Here is a 16,305-nt window from a genome sequence, read left to right as displayed (position 1 = left end):
GTTGGGTTGTTTGGGGGAAGAGACCAGACAGCGAGGTCATCGATTCGTTAGGACAGGATGGGGAACGGAGTCGGCCGTACCCTTTCAAACAAACCATCCCGGCATTAGCCTGGAGCGATTTAGGGAAATCACGGAAAATCCACATCAGGATAGCCGGAAGCGGGATTGAACCGTCGTCCTCCCGAATGCAAGTCCAGTGTGCTAGCCACTGTGCCACCTAGCTCGGTATTTGGAGGTGACTTTTGTATGTTTTTCTTGAATATTTCTAAAACGACGGCTTCTAGCGAAAACGTATCCCGGTACAAAATTTAACTGCATTAAATTTACTACAAAAAGGGTTCGGTTAATTTTTTCTGTACGACTAATAGCTTGCGCGTAGCGCGCAAGAGAATATGAAAACCACCATCTTGGTTTCTGAAGGCTGGATGTAACATTGTGGATTGCATGAAAGAACAGCTCTATGAGCAGCTAAAATATTCTGCGTATTACTTTGAATTGAAATTGAACGTTTGAGGCCTGTTCAAAAAATGAATCGAAGCGTTCTATCCAAGTCACGTTCGCAGCACTGTATCCATCGTAAGATTTCAATTTACTTCTTGGTTGCACAGTTTTTGTACCTTATTTAATCTCTAAGGTGCTGTTCTTTGAATGGAAGGTGGTACAATGTTCTTGGCGACTTTGTCAGCGCATGTTTTACGGCAGTAATGTGCAGTATGAAATATTATGAGAATGTATCGAGAAAGTGTACGATAACGTTCGCCTTTTGAAGCAAGTTACGGAGACAACACTCAAGGTCGAGCACAGTATTACGAATTGTTCATCAGATTGAGAAGAGGTCGTCCGCCGATTGAAGATGATTCTCGATCGGTAAGGTCTTTGCCTTTAACCGGTGGCCCTCATAAACTCAATTATCTGGTACACTTCACCGGTTGGCGAATGATTTCTATCAGGAGATTTTAATAGAACGTGCATCAGATTGTAGCTGTACTTCTTTCCCGTTTGTCGAACGACGAGCATGAGGAACACTAAAGGACCATTTCCAAGGAACTTCTTGAACAAAATGACGATATCGAAAAATTGATACTTAGGATCCGGAGGGATGTGTAGCTTAACGACTGAGGACCTACAAGTTCCGAAAAAGTACTACAAGTGCAAAGTTACTGAGGTAGCTCGAAGAGCTAACAATGTAGAACTGAAGATCTATTATTTACATTTCTAAGTTATTTTGTACAGGTAAATATGGATGAAGGAAGTGTGAGTGGTAAAAACTGTACAAGAGGATCAGTGCCTGAATACGGTAGGAAGGTTCAAATGTGTGTAGATTTAAGTAGTTACACAGAGATGAAGAAACTTGGACAGAAAAGCCTATTGTGGAGAAGAACATTAAAACAGTTTTCAGACTGAAGAACACAACATTAGACAGATGGGTACACTCATTAGTCTGCTCTAAGCAGTAAGATACCAGTGTTTCCTGAGAATGGAAACGACCAGTTAGACTGAAATAAAGCAAAGCTTTGTGTTCCATCTTTGTAACTGAAATATCGCGGCAGTTGTTTCTTATTCTCGGGACGAATCGGTGTAATCGACAATCGCTTGTTGTAATCGGACTTTATACAATCTGTCTATACAAAATATGTCAAAAAACATTGCTGATGCATGAAAACGAGGTGTTGAGCAAAAAAAACCATTCGGCTATTATTTCATCCGCTTTGTTTGAAAGTTTTCGCCTTTATTAGCTTTTTAATAAACACCAAGAAATATGTAATTTCGCGCCACAATACCACAGTGATATCTCATTAAAGTTTCTGCGTTACGTAGCATTGTGCAGCGAGTTAGGAAGAATTAAACTTTTTGCTAAATGTCAGAGTTCAGCCTTCTCACGCGCGACCTCCACAACCTTTATGGAAATTACGCAGCAACAGAAGCAGGAAAACCACAATCTTGTCTCGCAAATTGTTTCGTATTTAATCAAAGATTATAATGCTTTGAAGTTCTCAAAAATTATACATGTACTAGAAACATCCATTCGTTACTAACAAAACTGTTGACGCGATTAAAATTTCATCTGATAATAAGAAGGATAAACGAAATAATACACCAACTCCATACGGATGGAAAGTAATTATGTGAAATGCCCTACAATGTTCGGTAGTAGGGCGCTTACTTTTCCTTGGGTATTGCTAATGAATTCTTACGAAATTCTTGCCAGAGGCCAAGCTTATTTTCTTTGATAAATATAGAATCCCTTTTTTGTAAAGGATTATTAGTGAGTTATATATAGATAATTCACTGACATTAAACTTTAAAATACCTCACTATATGCAATTCAAAACTAAGACGTTTCCAGCGAGGGTGTGCACGAAATACGGGAACATGCATATAGGAGACGTTCATTTCGTTTTTGGGTTCAAAACTTCGTAATATAATCCGACCACCTTCTACCGCTAACATCTCCAAATCCAGATTAGCATGGCGACCCCGTGAAGACGCCGGATCAGGCAAGGAGAAAGAAGAAGACGTTTATTATGCGAATAGGAATGAACAAACTTGTACAGAAATCATTATTTGCAGTTTTATGTTGTGAAATGTGAGTCATATAAGAAAAATTTACATTATTTTTACCTACTTTTGTTCCACGATGTCATAGATGTAGCCCGGAGTTACTACTAAAGCCGAGTTAAGATTTTTCACGTACGAAAGCATATAAAACTAATTATTTATGGTGTGGCCTCAAACTGTTAAATACTACTCCCTAATATTAATCAACGTTCATGAAAATTCTCATAAAATACACTCCTGGAAATGGAAAAAAGAACACATTGACACCGGTGTGTCAGACCCACCATACTTGCTCCGGACACTGCGAGAGGGCTGTACAAGCAATGATCACACGCACGGCACAGCGGACACACCAGGAACCGCGGTGTTGGCCGTCGAATGGCGCTAGCTGCGCAGCATTCGTGCACCGCCGCCGTCAGTGTCAGCCAGTTTGCCGTGGCATACGGAGCTCCATCGCAGTCTTTAACACTGGTAGCATGCCGCGACAGCGTGGACGTGAACCGTATGTGCAGTTGACGGACTTTGAGCGAGGGCGTATAGTGGGCATGCGGGAGGCCGGGTGGACGTACCGCCGAATTGCTCAACACGTGGGGCGTGAGGTCTCCACAGTACATCGATGTTGTCGCCAGTGGTCGGCGGAAGGTGCACGTGCCCGTCGACCTGGGACCGGACCGCAGCGACGCACGGATGCACGCCAAGACCGTAGGATCCTACGCAGTGCCGTAGGGGACCGCACCGCCACTTCCCAGCAAATTAGGGACACTGTTGCTCCTGGGGTATCGGCGAGGACCATTCGCAACCGTCTCCATGAAGCTGGGCTACGGTCCCGCACACCGTTAGGCCGTCTTCCGCTCACGCCCCAACATCGTGCAGCCCGCCTCCAGTGGTGTCGCGACAGGCGTGAATGGAGGGACGAATGGAGACGTGTCGTCTTCAGCGATGAGAGTCGCTTCTGCCTTGGTGCCAATGATGGTCGTATGCGTGTTTGGCGCCGTGCAGGTGAGCGCCACAATCAGGACTGCATATGACCGAGGCACACAGGGCCAACACCCGGCATCATGGTGTGGGGAGCGATCTCCTACACTGGCCGTACACCACTGGTGATCGTCGAGGGGACACTGAATAGTGCACGGTACATCCAAACCGTCATCGAACCCATCGTTCTACCATTCCTAGTCCGGCAAGGGAACTTGCTGTTCCAACAGGACAATGCACGTTCGCATGTATCCCGTGCCACCCAACGTGCTCTAGAAGGTGTAGGTCAACTACCCTGGCCAGCAAGATCTCCGGATCTGTCCCCCATTGAGCATGTTTGGGACTGGATGAAGCGTCGTCTCACGCGGTCTGCACGTCCAGCACGAACGCTGGTCCAACTGAGGCGCCAGGTGGAAATGGCATGGCAAGCCGTTCCACAGGACTACATCCAGCATCTCTACGATCGTCTCCATGGGAGAATAGCAGCCTGCATTGCTGCGAAAGGTGGATATACACTGTACTAGTGCCGACATTGTGCATGCTCTGTTGCCTGTGTCTATGTGCCTGTGGTTCTGTCAGTGTGATCATGTGATGTATCTGACCCCAGGAATGTGTCAATAAAGTTTCCCCTTCCTGGGACAATGAATTCACGGTGTTCTTATTTCAGTTTCCAGGAGTGTATATACCATCTTGTAAGGAACAACTTGGTTTACAAAATCGGTGTTAGCAATAAGATGAATGTACAAGGGCGTGCTGAAAAGTAATTCCCCTGAATTTTTTATGTGAAAATTCTTAAAGCTTTTTAAATAAAACAAATGTTATTAATATTCTACACTTTTATTCTTCGTGTCTACATATATTCAGTCCTCTGCCTCTAGAGGGCTTCGAACTCTAACGTGTTGCTTGGCGTTGCGTACGTAACTATGTAGGTGCGTGAGAAACATCGTGCTGTAACCGAGTTTCGAATTCGAAGAGTTCGTCAACACGAGGACCACCCTCTCCATCAGCATGACAATTCCAGACCGTACACAGACGCTGCGACATCTGCATCAATCCGACTCCTTGTGTTCACTGTCCATACAGTCCCGACTTGGTTCCGTCCGGTTTTAATCTGTGACGAAAATTCAAAAAACACCTTCTAGGACTTGAGAAGACGAATGGAATATTCCAGAAATTGAAACACGAACAGCTGCTAGCATGAGTTTCTTAGAAGTAGATACCTTAGGGGTTGCGAAGCAACTCAAATCGCTTGATACGGGCAAGTCTTCAGGTCCAGATTGTATACCGATTAGGTTCCTTTCAGAATACGCTGATGCAGTAGCTCCCTACTTAGCAATCATATACAACCGCTCGCTCACCGATAGATCTGTACCTACAGATTGGAAAATTGCGCAGGTCGCACCAGTGTTTAAGAAGGGTAGTAGGAGTAATCCATCGAACTACAGACCTATATCATTGACGTCGGTTTGCAGTAGGGTTTTGGAGCATATACTGTATTCAAACATTATGAATCACCTCGAAGGGAACGATCTATTGATACGTAATCAGCATGGTTTCAGAAAAAATCTTTCTTGTGCAACGCAGCTAGCTCTTTATTCGCACGAAGTAATAGCCGCTATCGACAGGGGATCTCAAGTTGATTCCGTATTTATAGATTTCCGGAAAGCTTTTGACACCGTTCCTCACAAGCGACTTCTAATCAAGCTGCGGGCCTATGGGGTATCGTCTCAGTTGTGCAACTGGATTCGTGATTTCCTGTCAGGAAGGTCGCAGTTCGTAGTAATAGACGGAAAATCATTGAGTAAAACTGAAGTGATATCAGGTGTTCCCTGGGGAAGCGTCCTGGGACCTCTGCTGTTCCTGATCTATATAAATGACCTGTGTGACAATCTGAGCAGTTCTCTTAGGTTGTTCGCAGATGATCCTGTAATTTACCGTCTAGTAAGGTCATCCGAAGACCAGTATCAGTTGCAAAGCGATTTAGAAAAGATTGCTGTATGGTGTGGCAGGTGGAAGTTGACCCTAAATAACAAAAAGTACGAGGTGATCCACATGAGTCCCAAAACAAATCCGTTGGAATTCGATTACTCGATAAATAGTACAGTTCTCAAGGGTGTCAATTCAACTAAGTACCTGGGTGTTAAAATTACGAACAACTTCAGTTGGAAAGACCACATAGATAATATCGTGGGGAAGGCGAGCCAAAGGTTGGGTTTCAGTGGCAGGACACTTAGAAGATGCAACAAATCCACTAAAGAGACAGCTTACACTACTCTCGTTCGTCCTCTGTTAGAATATTGCTGCGCGGTGTGAGATCCTTACCAGGTGGGATTGACGGAGGACATCGGAAGCGTGCAAAAAAAGGGCAGCTCGTTTTGTATTACCACGTAATAGGGGAGAGAGTGTAGCAGATATGATACGCGAGTTGGGATGGAACTCATTAAAACAAAGACGTTTTTCGTCGCTGCGAGATCTATTTGCGAAATTTCAGTCACCAACTTTCTCTTCCGAACGCGAAAGTATTTTGTTGAGCCCAACCTACATAGGTAGGATGATCATCAAAATAAAATAAGAGAAATCAGAGCTCGAACAGAAAGGTTTAGGTGTTCGTTTTTCCCGCGCGCTGTTCGGGAGTGGAATGGTAGAGAGATAGTATGATTGTGGTTCGATGAACCCTCTGCCAAGCACTTAAAAGTGAATTGCAGAGTAATCATGTAGATGTAGACTTTGATAGTAATGTAGTGGTGCTCGCAAAGAAGACGTGGCTCCGTCAACAAAGTCAAACATTCTACAGTGACGTTGTCAACAAACTGGTCCTCGCTGGAAGAAATTTTTTCGTCGCACTTAGTCATTGTGAATGAAGATGTTGAAAGTTAAAAGCGTTTGTTTTATTAAAAAAGCTTTGAGAGTTTTCACATAAAAAAACAAATGAAATTGTAGCATTAATGGAAGAGGATATTGATTTTTCTGATGCTGATTTGTACATAAATCTCCCTGATGGCCCATGGCCGTCAGATGAATATTCAGGTGACGAGTGTGAAAGTGATATGATCTAAGTGCCGACCAGCTAAGATCTGAAGCAGATCTGGTACAAGAGGCAATCAAAAAGTTCCCTTAACCCGTTTGATCCCAAGAAGATGCCGGTAACAGGAATAGTATTTCGTGTAGAACATTTTGGACTGTGAACACTATCAATACAGGCAGCATCAGAAGTTGAACATGATAGCTCATTAGACTTCCTAATCCATCTGTAATATAAAACATCAACTTTCTAGAAACTATAAATAATGTTTATATAGTTAAAGATAAATAACTTAGAAAATTCTAATAAGTGCATTTCGTAATCAAAATCTTCAATTCATAGTACTGTGTAATTTTAGCTCTTGGGTAACAATTTCCCCATCATAATATTTTGTAAGTTTTGCTTCTGCTTCAGATCTTAGCTGGTCGCCACTTAGATCATATCACTTTCACACTCGTCACCTGAATATTCATCTGACGGCCATGGGCCATCAGGGAGATTTATGTACAAATCAGCATCAGAAAAATCAATATCCTCTTCCATTAATGCTACAATTTCATCGGCACTCAACCTAAAATGCAATTGCTTTACTGTTATTTCAATGTAGCCATTCAATCCCACTCTTCCAAAAATGGAACAATCAGCTACAACGCATTATAACCCATTGTTGATAACAGATATGAACAAATAACACACACACACTATCATTCTTGCATTTATACCTCATATTTAGAAACTATAATATCGTTATCCAATGTCAAATATAGTAAAACTTACTTATCCTTTCCTTGTAGTCATTTTTCCATAAACAGCAAGTACTACAGCACCAACAATGTTGGTATGCAGATGCTCACAGCACAACTGGCAGTTTTGTGTAAAAGCAAGGAACATGTAGAAGGCCAGCAGTGTGACAAACTTACCAAAAACTAAAATCCCTGTGCACAAAAAAATTACAAACTTTTGATCCAACAATGGAACAGTGGGATAAAATGAGTTAAAATCCAAAATCAATATGCCAATCATGGAAAATCGTCTTCAGTATTGATGCTATCATTCTACTGACGCACCAGGTTGAAGATATCCGTTTGACAAAACATGTGTTCCGCTGCGTGAAGCAGTCTGTAACTTCCTCCTGCACATCCTCTTTCGACAGGAATAGTAGACGCTTCAAGGCCTTTTCTGAAGGATCGGAGATGTGATAGTCGCATTGGGAAAGGATTCTAGGACGGGTACTCGAGTCGCTGTTTTCGGACGTGGTGATCAAGAGACATGCTGCCTCATACAGTTCTTCATTCTTCGATGGATCTCTACCGGTGTTTGTCCTTCGTCAGCCAAGAAAATAACAACAACATTTTGGTCTTGTTTGCAAACATCTTGTAATACGAGGCACGTTCAGGAAGTAAGTGTTCTACGACCGCAACGGACTGTGGTTTTGTGCTTTTGAGGCCTGCTACAACGAGTAGTGAAGAAGGGTCCCCCGATCAGAGTGTGAGCATCGCAGGAACACGGTAGTACGTAGACTCCATTGTAGTGTCCAGTTGCTTGAAAGATGTCGATAAGAAATCCCACAAGTGTCAGCCAAGTGCTGTGATTCGCTTCCTGCTCGCGGAAGGAATAACACCTACTGAAATTTTTTCGCGAATCAAAACGGTTTACGTCGACAGTGTTAGAACGTAACTAATATGTTTAAGTGGTGTGGAAAATTTAATGGAGGCAGAACTAATGTTCATGATCAACAAAGGAGTTGAAGATCTTCGCCGCGCGGGATTAGCCGAGCGGTCTCAGGCGCTGCAGTCATGGACTGTGCGGCTGATCCCGGCGGAGGTTCGAGTCCTCCCTCGGGCATGGGTGTTTGTGTTTGTCCTTAGGATAATTTAGGTTAAGTAGTGTGTAAGCTTAGGTACTGATGACCTTAGCAGTTAAGTCCCATAAGATTTCACACACATTTGAACATTTTGAAGATCTTCCATTCTGACTGATGAGGAAACTGTTCATGAAGGCCGCCGATTGACAATGGATGAAATTTCTGCGATGTTTCCACAACTCTCCCGGACTCTCTTATACGAGACACTCACAGAAATGCTGGGGTACCGGCAACTGTGCACAAGAGGGGTCCCAAAGGAGCTGACAGAGCAGCACTAAAGAAAATCGGATTAGCAGCGCGTTCGAGTTTCTTGAACGACTTGAACTGGAAGGTGAGATTCTCCTAAGCTCTACAGTGACGATGCGAAACATGGGTAGCTCATTACACATCTGAGAAAAAACGACAGTCGTCACGGTGGTGCCACACCAATTGTCCATCTGCCAAAAAATTCAAAACCACAATTTCGGCGAAAAAATAAAAAAAGTGGCCTTAGTGTCTGCGACTGGAAAAATATCATTTTGGTCGAATTTCTGCCTCAGAGAGAGAGATCATCGATGCACAGCGCTATTGTGAGACCCTAAACACTCAAAACGGTCGTTCAAAATAAAAGGAGAATTCTGACAAGAGGAGTTTGCATGTTGCAGGACAACGCCCGTCCTCACACAGCCACCGAAGCGCTCTTGGACTCACTTGGTTGAGATATTTTGAGTCTCAGCCCCTCTCCCCTTTCACCGTATTCCCCTGAATTAGCGGCTTGAGCATCATCTTTTCACCTCCTTGAACGCACGCATGAGTGGAATTAAATTTGCAGCAGACGAACAGGTGCGGGCAGAAAGTCTGCAGTGGGGGAAGAAGCTAGCGGGAGAGTTCTTCAAGGACGACATAAAGAAACTTGTACGACAGGTCACCACATGCATTGGAAGGAATGGCGATTATGTGCAAAAATAATCAACAAGTGTATTTAATATGTACCGTAAGTTTTCTCAAATACTATTACTTACTTCTGAACAGGCCTCATAACGTCGCCTTCATGTTTCCTCATTTAACACACGCACGTCGCAAAGACATGAATGCCATATCAATCACTAGCCTTCATGTCGGTCCTTAAGTACCTTCATCGGAGTCGCGCTACGTTGCATACAAACTGCAGCAACGCCCTCAAACGAGAACTTTTTGATTGCCTCTTGTATACAAATGCCTAAAGACATTTACTTTGGTACAAAAAGATGTTTGCTACACAAAATATTTTACTTTCGATGATTTTCCGTAAATCATAGATTATCGAGCTACCAATAAAGCGCAGTTTAAGTGGTGCCTAAGAGATTTTATTGTGACAAACTCCTCTCGTTACCTCAATGAATTTATAGACATATTACGTAACACCATTTCTATGTAACTTTTGGCCTCTGCCCATCTTAATATCTGTGATACGATCAATATAAGTAAACATCGCTCAATCGTTGGTTTTGACAATATTCATTTCACTGAAAATCTTGTCAGTAAACATTACATCCTACAGCAAGTGTCTTTGAATAAAGTACGTTTACAAATTTAATACGTACAACTCTTCGCGGTTTAATAGGATAAATTCATGTTAAATTTTTGACAATACATTCCCCATGCAGAAATGGCTCAACTTTGTGGACGTCACATTTTGCTTCATGTGATCATTGTCTCGTGCTCTTGTGGCCATTCGGGGTATAAATACAGGTAACCGATGAGGGTTTCCAGCATTTGGCAGTCACTAAAAGGACTCCCATAATGTGATAGGTTGCAACGTGCTCTCTCGACAGAGAAAGTTCTACAGTGAGACAGTCCTCCAGCTATACGACATTAAGAAATGCGTGCATATTTTTGTTACGTCAAGAAGGCAAATTCCAACAGCGACTGGAATTTCATTGTCCTATAATTGGTATTATCGTCTTTTACAAGCAATCTATTCTAATTTTAAAAACATTAACAGTGTAAGTAGGCTGTTTAGGTTTTCTTATTGGTAACGCTACGTAGCACTCTGTATGAAAATCACTGGCTGTGCTGTGTGCAGTCTGTGGCTAGTTTGCATTGTTGTCTGCCATTGTAGTGTTGGGCAGCTGGATGTTAACAGCGCGTAGCGTTGCGTAGTTGGAGGTGAGCCGCCAGCAGTGGTGGATGTGGGGAGAAAAATGGCGGAGTTTTGAAATTTGTAAGACTGGATGTCATGAACTGCTATATATATTATGACTATTAAGGTAAATACATTGTTTGTTCTCTATTAAAATCTTTCATTTGCTAACTATGCCTATCAGTAGTTAGTGCCTTTAGTAGTTTGAATCTTTTATTTAACTAGCAGTAGTGGCGCTCACTGTATTGCAGTAGTTCGAGTAACGAAGATTTTTGTGAGGTAAGTGATTTGTGAAAGGTATAGGTTAATGTTAGTCAGGGCCATTCTTTTGTCAGGATTTTTGAAAGTCAGACTGCGTTGCGCTAAAAATATTGTGTGTCACTTTAGTGAATGTTTGAGTACGTTCAGTTTTGCTCAGCTGTTTGAAAAGCCAATAATGTAAGACGTTTATCAGCACAGTAATTCATAAATTTTTCTAAGGGGACGTTTCATATGTTGACCCTTAGCCGAGGATATCTCACTGGAATCTTCTGATTTTTTTCTTGTAGTTTGTGTAATTAGTGTAGCTATTGTTTATTGCTAGCGCGTAATTGTAGAGAGAATCTCCTTTATAGTTGCAGTCTTTCATTGTTGTTGTGGCATACATGTAGATTTGCACCAAGTATTTCGCAGCTGCGCTTGCAATTAACTAGATATTGTTTTCAGTGCTATGTTAATGTGTTTTCTTATTTTGCTCTTCAAATTGTGCTTTTCTATGTTGTCGTGTGAAATATTGTGACAATAATGTCGTGTGAAACACGTAATACTAGGCTCCAAAGTAAACTGAGAAATGACAGTGAAGACGAAAGCAGTGTGTTAGCGCCACCGTGTAATGAATTAACTAATGTTCAAAGTAGTTCAAATGGTTCAAATGGCTCTGAGCACTACGGGACTTAACCTCTGAGGTCATCAGTCCCCTAGAACTTAGAACTACTTAAACCTAACTAACCTAAGGACATCACACACATCCATGCCCGAGGCAGGATTCGAACCTGCGACCGTAGCGGCCGCGCGGCTCCAGACTGTAGCGCCTTTAACCGCTTGGCCACCACGGCCGGCTCAAAGTAGTAATTTGGTAATTGTGCATAGGGAAATGGAGCGGGTGGCAAATAATGGCGTAGACAGTGAAACAATTAGTGAACAGGGAAGCATTATCGATCGATCGGTCGGCAACAGCTCATCTCAGGACTCCTAAATGACAGGACACAATCTTGCCAATGCTGTAGATTCAGGTTTTGGGTCCTCACCGTTTTCTCAAATAAGTCAAGACACATTTTCTGCTTTTCAAAATGTGAATGTTGCCGGTGCAAATTCACTGCCGAAAAGCACTGAGGAACATGTTTCAGACACCAGTGCATTGTTATTACAATTAATACAACAAATGGGACAAACACAGCAAAAGCTTCAACAGTTAGACACAATGGAACAAAATCTTCAAAAGTTAGACACAATGGAACAAAATCAGAGACAAACACAACAAAAGCTTAGACACAATGGAACAAATTCTTCGGAAGTTAGTCGCCACGCTTGAACAAACACGTGAAGATTTAACTAATGAGTTACATAACATTGAATCGAAATGTCAAAAAGTCTGTAATGATGTAAAAACACAAATTTGTGAGCATTTTCAACCTATTTTTTCGCGGCATGAAAATGCATTAGAGAATCATGAAGCAGCCGTAAAAGAACTGCAAACTATTGTTCATGAAAATCATGAGATCTTGCAAGCTAAAATTGACTCAGTTGCATCTACCGATTAGGTTACGCAACTTGCAAAAACTCAGGAAAACTTAAAGGACACAGTAGATACGATTTCAACACAAATGGACACTCTGAAATTTGGTTCAGAAAAACACACTGAGGAAATAAGTACACTATCAGAGAATGTAGCTGAACTTTCGGATCAGTTCACTAAATTATCTGCAAAGGTAGATGATGATCTGAATGACACAAGACCTGTAGCCATCACTGACACAGAAGAGTAGGAACAAATTAAGAAATTCAAACAAAATCAGAATCAAATTAATACGCAACACAAAAGAGAAATCCGGGAAGTACAAGATCAGTTGGCACAAGTAATACAAAAATTACATATTTCAGAGGACACTCGCGCTCCAACACGGGAAGAGGGACTTAGAAATACGGAAAAACCACAAAATAATAACGCAGTGCATTTCGGAAATTATGAAAGAAATTGGCAAGGTGAACCGAATTTTGAGATGGAACCGCCGACACGACGTAACAATGACCGATATGTGACTCGCCGACATGATGATTTTGACTATAAGCTGTTCATTACTACACGTAAATTTAAAACATTTAAGAATTCTGGCAACGATATTCATCCACAAGCGTGGCTCCATCAATTCTCTCATTGTTTTCCTCCCAACTGGTCATTAGAGCACAGATTAGAATTTATGTGTGGCTACTTAGAGAATGAACCAGCTGTAAGAATGCGATCGGTCATTCACGATTGTCACAGTGAAGGAGAATTTTACCATGCCTTCCTCTCAGCATACGGTCTCAAACTACATAAGACCGAGTAAAACATAGCATCATTATGATGAAACATTTCGAACAATCTGAATTTTCCAGTCTTGTGAAATATTTTGAAGACATGTTGCACAAGAATCAGTACCTGTCAAACCCATACAGCCCCTCAGAACTCATCCGCATTTGCTTAATCAAACTACCTGAATATTTACGACATATTATTTTGGCAGGACGTTGCAAAGATGACATTGAAGCTTTTCAGGGACTCTTACAAGAATTAGAAATTGACACTGACAATCGCGGAACGCGAAAACAGGAACACAACAATTACAGGTCACATCCGTCGCAATTCCACGATGACAGAAATAATAACTGGACATGACAAGGCTATTCTCACAATACAAATCGTGACCAAAACAGACACCACCCGTATGACAACCGTCGGCAGAGTAGTAATAATTACAGGGAAAGATCACCTCTCCACGGTAGTAACTATCACAGAGACAATCAGAGAAACAGACAATTTGGAAACCAAAATAATTATTATCACGGGAGACAGAATAACTTCAGACGAAATGGTCCACCGTGCAGTGATAATTCAGGGAGAAATTCTCCACCACTTAACCGACAAGAAAGAAACTACAGGAACTACCGACATGACGACAGACGATATAATCATAACGACGGACCTGAATTTCATCAGAACTGGCGGGATTTAAACAGGGCTGGGCCCTCTGGGCAAGGTGAATTTGTAGAAGTTAGGTCTCCTAATCCCTATAACGACGCACGCCAACAAAGAGACAGACAATGACTCACACTGCAGGCAGCCACGTGCGCCGGCTGGCTCAGAGAAAAATAACATAGACGCTAACCTTGAGAAAAATTTTGGCATTCCTTACCGACGTATACCACATGATAATTGCGTTGAAGTTGAAACTCTGTGTACTAGGAAGAGTAAAGGATTGCACCACGTTTCACATGTAAAACCGTGTATTGAAAGATAATCTGCTTTTTAACTTTGTCTTTGCCATAAAACTTTTCACTTCACATTTCTAGTATGCATTGTTAGACTTAGAAACTGTTACCATGCAACAATGTTTGAAGTTAAATATCCAATCAAGAACCAAGAGAACTTATTTAAACAGAAATTACGAATGCATTGTTATCATGAACAGATGACACAGTGTTATTGTGTGTGTACATTCTTGCTTGTTAGTTGCACGATTACGTAATGACTATCAGGCTTACATACTTAGAACATATACTGGCGCTGCTAATGAGATTTTAATGCAACATTTTGGTTTACTTGAAAATACATTCTGGATTTAAAGTACTTTCCGTGAGATACCATATGACACAGTGGTTAGTTTATGTGACAGCTACACAGTTTTTTCACGACGCTACTAATGAGTGACAATTTACAATGTTGCTTTTGCAGTGTTTCTGTTTTATATCTGCACAGTTTTTCTGTATTATTCTGGAAAGTAAAACATATTTTAGTAGTAACTTTTGTGGTATAGCTACAATGAGACTGCCTTTTCCGTAGCACAACAATACGTTACAGCACAGTACTTTCTTCATCATGGCAATAAGCGTAATAACTAAGATATCTGTATGCAAAGCATTTCACTTTTGTTTATCATGAGGTAAGTACATTGGCTTCTGCAGAACTTAGCTTTCGGAGGACAATAACTACGACAGTTCCACAGAGATTATCTTACAGCAAGACGCACATTTAGCGCTACAGGACATGTATTTGAGTGATCAATTTTGTACTTAAATCATTTATTTTTAAAGATATTTGAAGTACAATGATACAAAGGTTTCCCCTGATACATTTCATTCCATTGCTGTAATCTGTAACACCTGAAGGTATAATTACATTAATCCTCAGGGGGGTACATACTTACTTTGTGTACCATGTGTTTGGCAAGCACAAGGAGCCCTAGCTAATATGGTATTTGCTTATACAACTTTACACATCGGTACCATTACTTTAAGAGTTATGAAATGTGTGTAAATGCGTGAATGTATCACAATGCCGACGAAAACTTTAATAGGATTTTGTTCCTACACATTTGCAACGCAAATTCTCGACCTGCGAAATTTTTTATATGAGACTGTCACTGTAATGCACACTGGTGTCGTAAATATTTCAGTAAGAAAGTTAAGTGACCACCTTCACATAATGAGTCGTGGGCACCCACCTGCGCGACAGTTGCCTGGAAAAAAGCCATTAGTGTGTGGCTTTCAGAGGCACAGGTGGAGAAAAAAAGGGGCCATTATCCTCGCTATCGACATTCCTTTGTAGAAAGCATCGCAAATACGACACGCTCAAGCTTGAAAACATATGATAACACTGTGGAACTCTTAATTTATGATATTTACTGAAATGCCTAATGAAATGACGAGAAATATTTTTATGTATATATACCTGATTATGACTACTGTCTTTCTAGTTGAGAGATTTTTTTTACTACCTTATGAAATGCCATATGGCTAATGAATGATGTTTTATGCCTTCCTTTGTACATATTTGCTCATTTTCTTTAATATCTAGTTTCTAGCTGCACTGCAGCATTGGTTATTATAAAATTTAATAGATGTACTAATATCACTATTTTCTGTCTACAGACCCAGTAAGGAATACGTTTATGATATACTTTCCTAGAAAAGAGAGCACAAATAGACATTTCCCTTCACAGGAATTGCATAAATAATTTTATTTAATGACTTGGTAACTGTCTTGCAGAGTAAGTTTTTGTGATGCATCACTCTAGTGTTAAGATGTGACATAGGTATTAAACATGGCCATTTTTACTGTAATATTTTTTCTGCTTGAGCTATGTCATGTTTAGATATAATTTATTGCATTTGCTGCTGCTGTTTGCCAGGCATAGTGCTACTAAATTTCACTTTACATTACTCTGTTAAGCCAGTTTTACTACTGATTTATTTTTCTTGTTTGCTGCTCATTGCCTTATATTAGTTGTAACATTGCTGCTTGCTTTGCCAATTTGAATTTTTCTTGTCATTGCTGTTTGTGTTAATTGTTTTGTGCTGCTGCATTGCCTTGTCCCTTAGTTTAGCATCTGAGCTCAGTAGATTTAAGTTAGCTTAAGATGGGGTAGGGCATATAAGAGAACAAGTTGTAATGAATTGGATGAAATGCATTGAGAAGCTATAAGAAAATGGTTCGGCCAAAAAAGTATTTTGAAAGAGGATATGAACCAAAAAAGTTGGGTTTAGGGA

Source organism: Schistocerca cancellata, chromosome 7 (assembly GCF_023864275.1).
Source record: "Schistocerca cancellata isolate TAMUIC-IGC-003103 chromosome 7, iqSchCanc2.1, whole genome shotgun sequence".
Classification (NCBI taxonomy): Eukaryota; Metazoa; Arthropoda; class Insecta; order Orthoptera; family Acrididae; genus Schistocerca; species Schistocerca cancellata.
The sequence above is the reverse complement of the archived record's forward strand: the minus strand, read 5'-3'. Positions refer to the sequence as shown.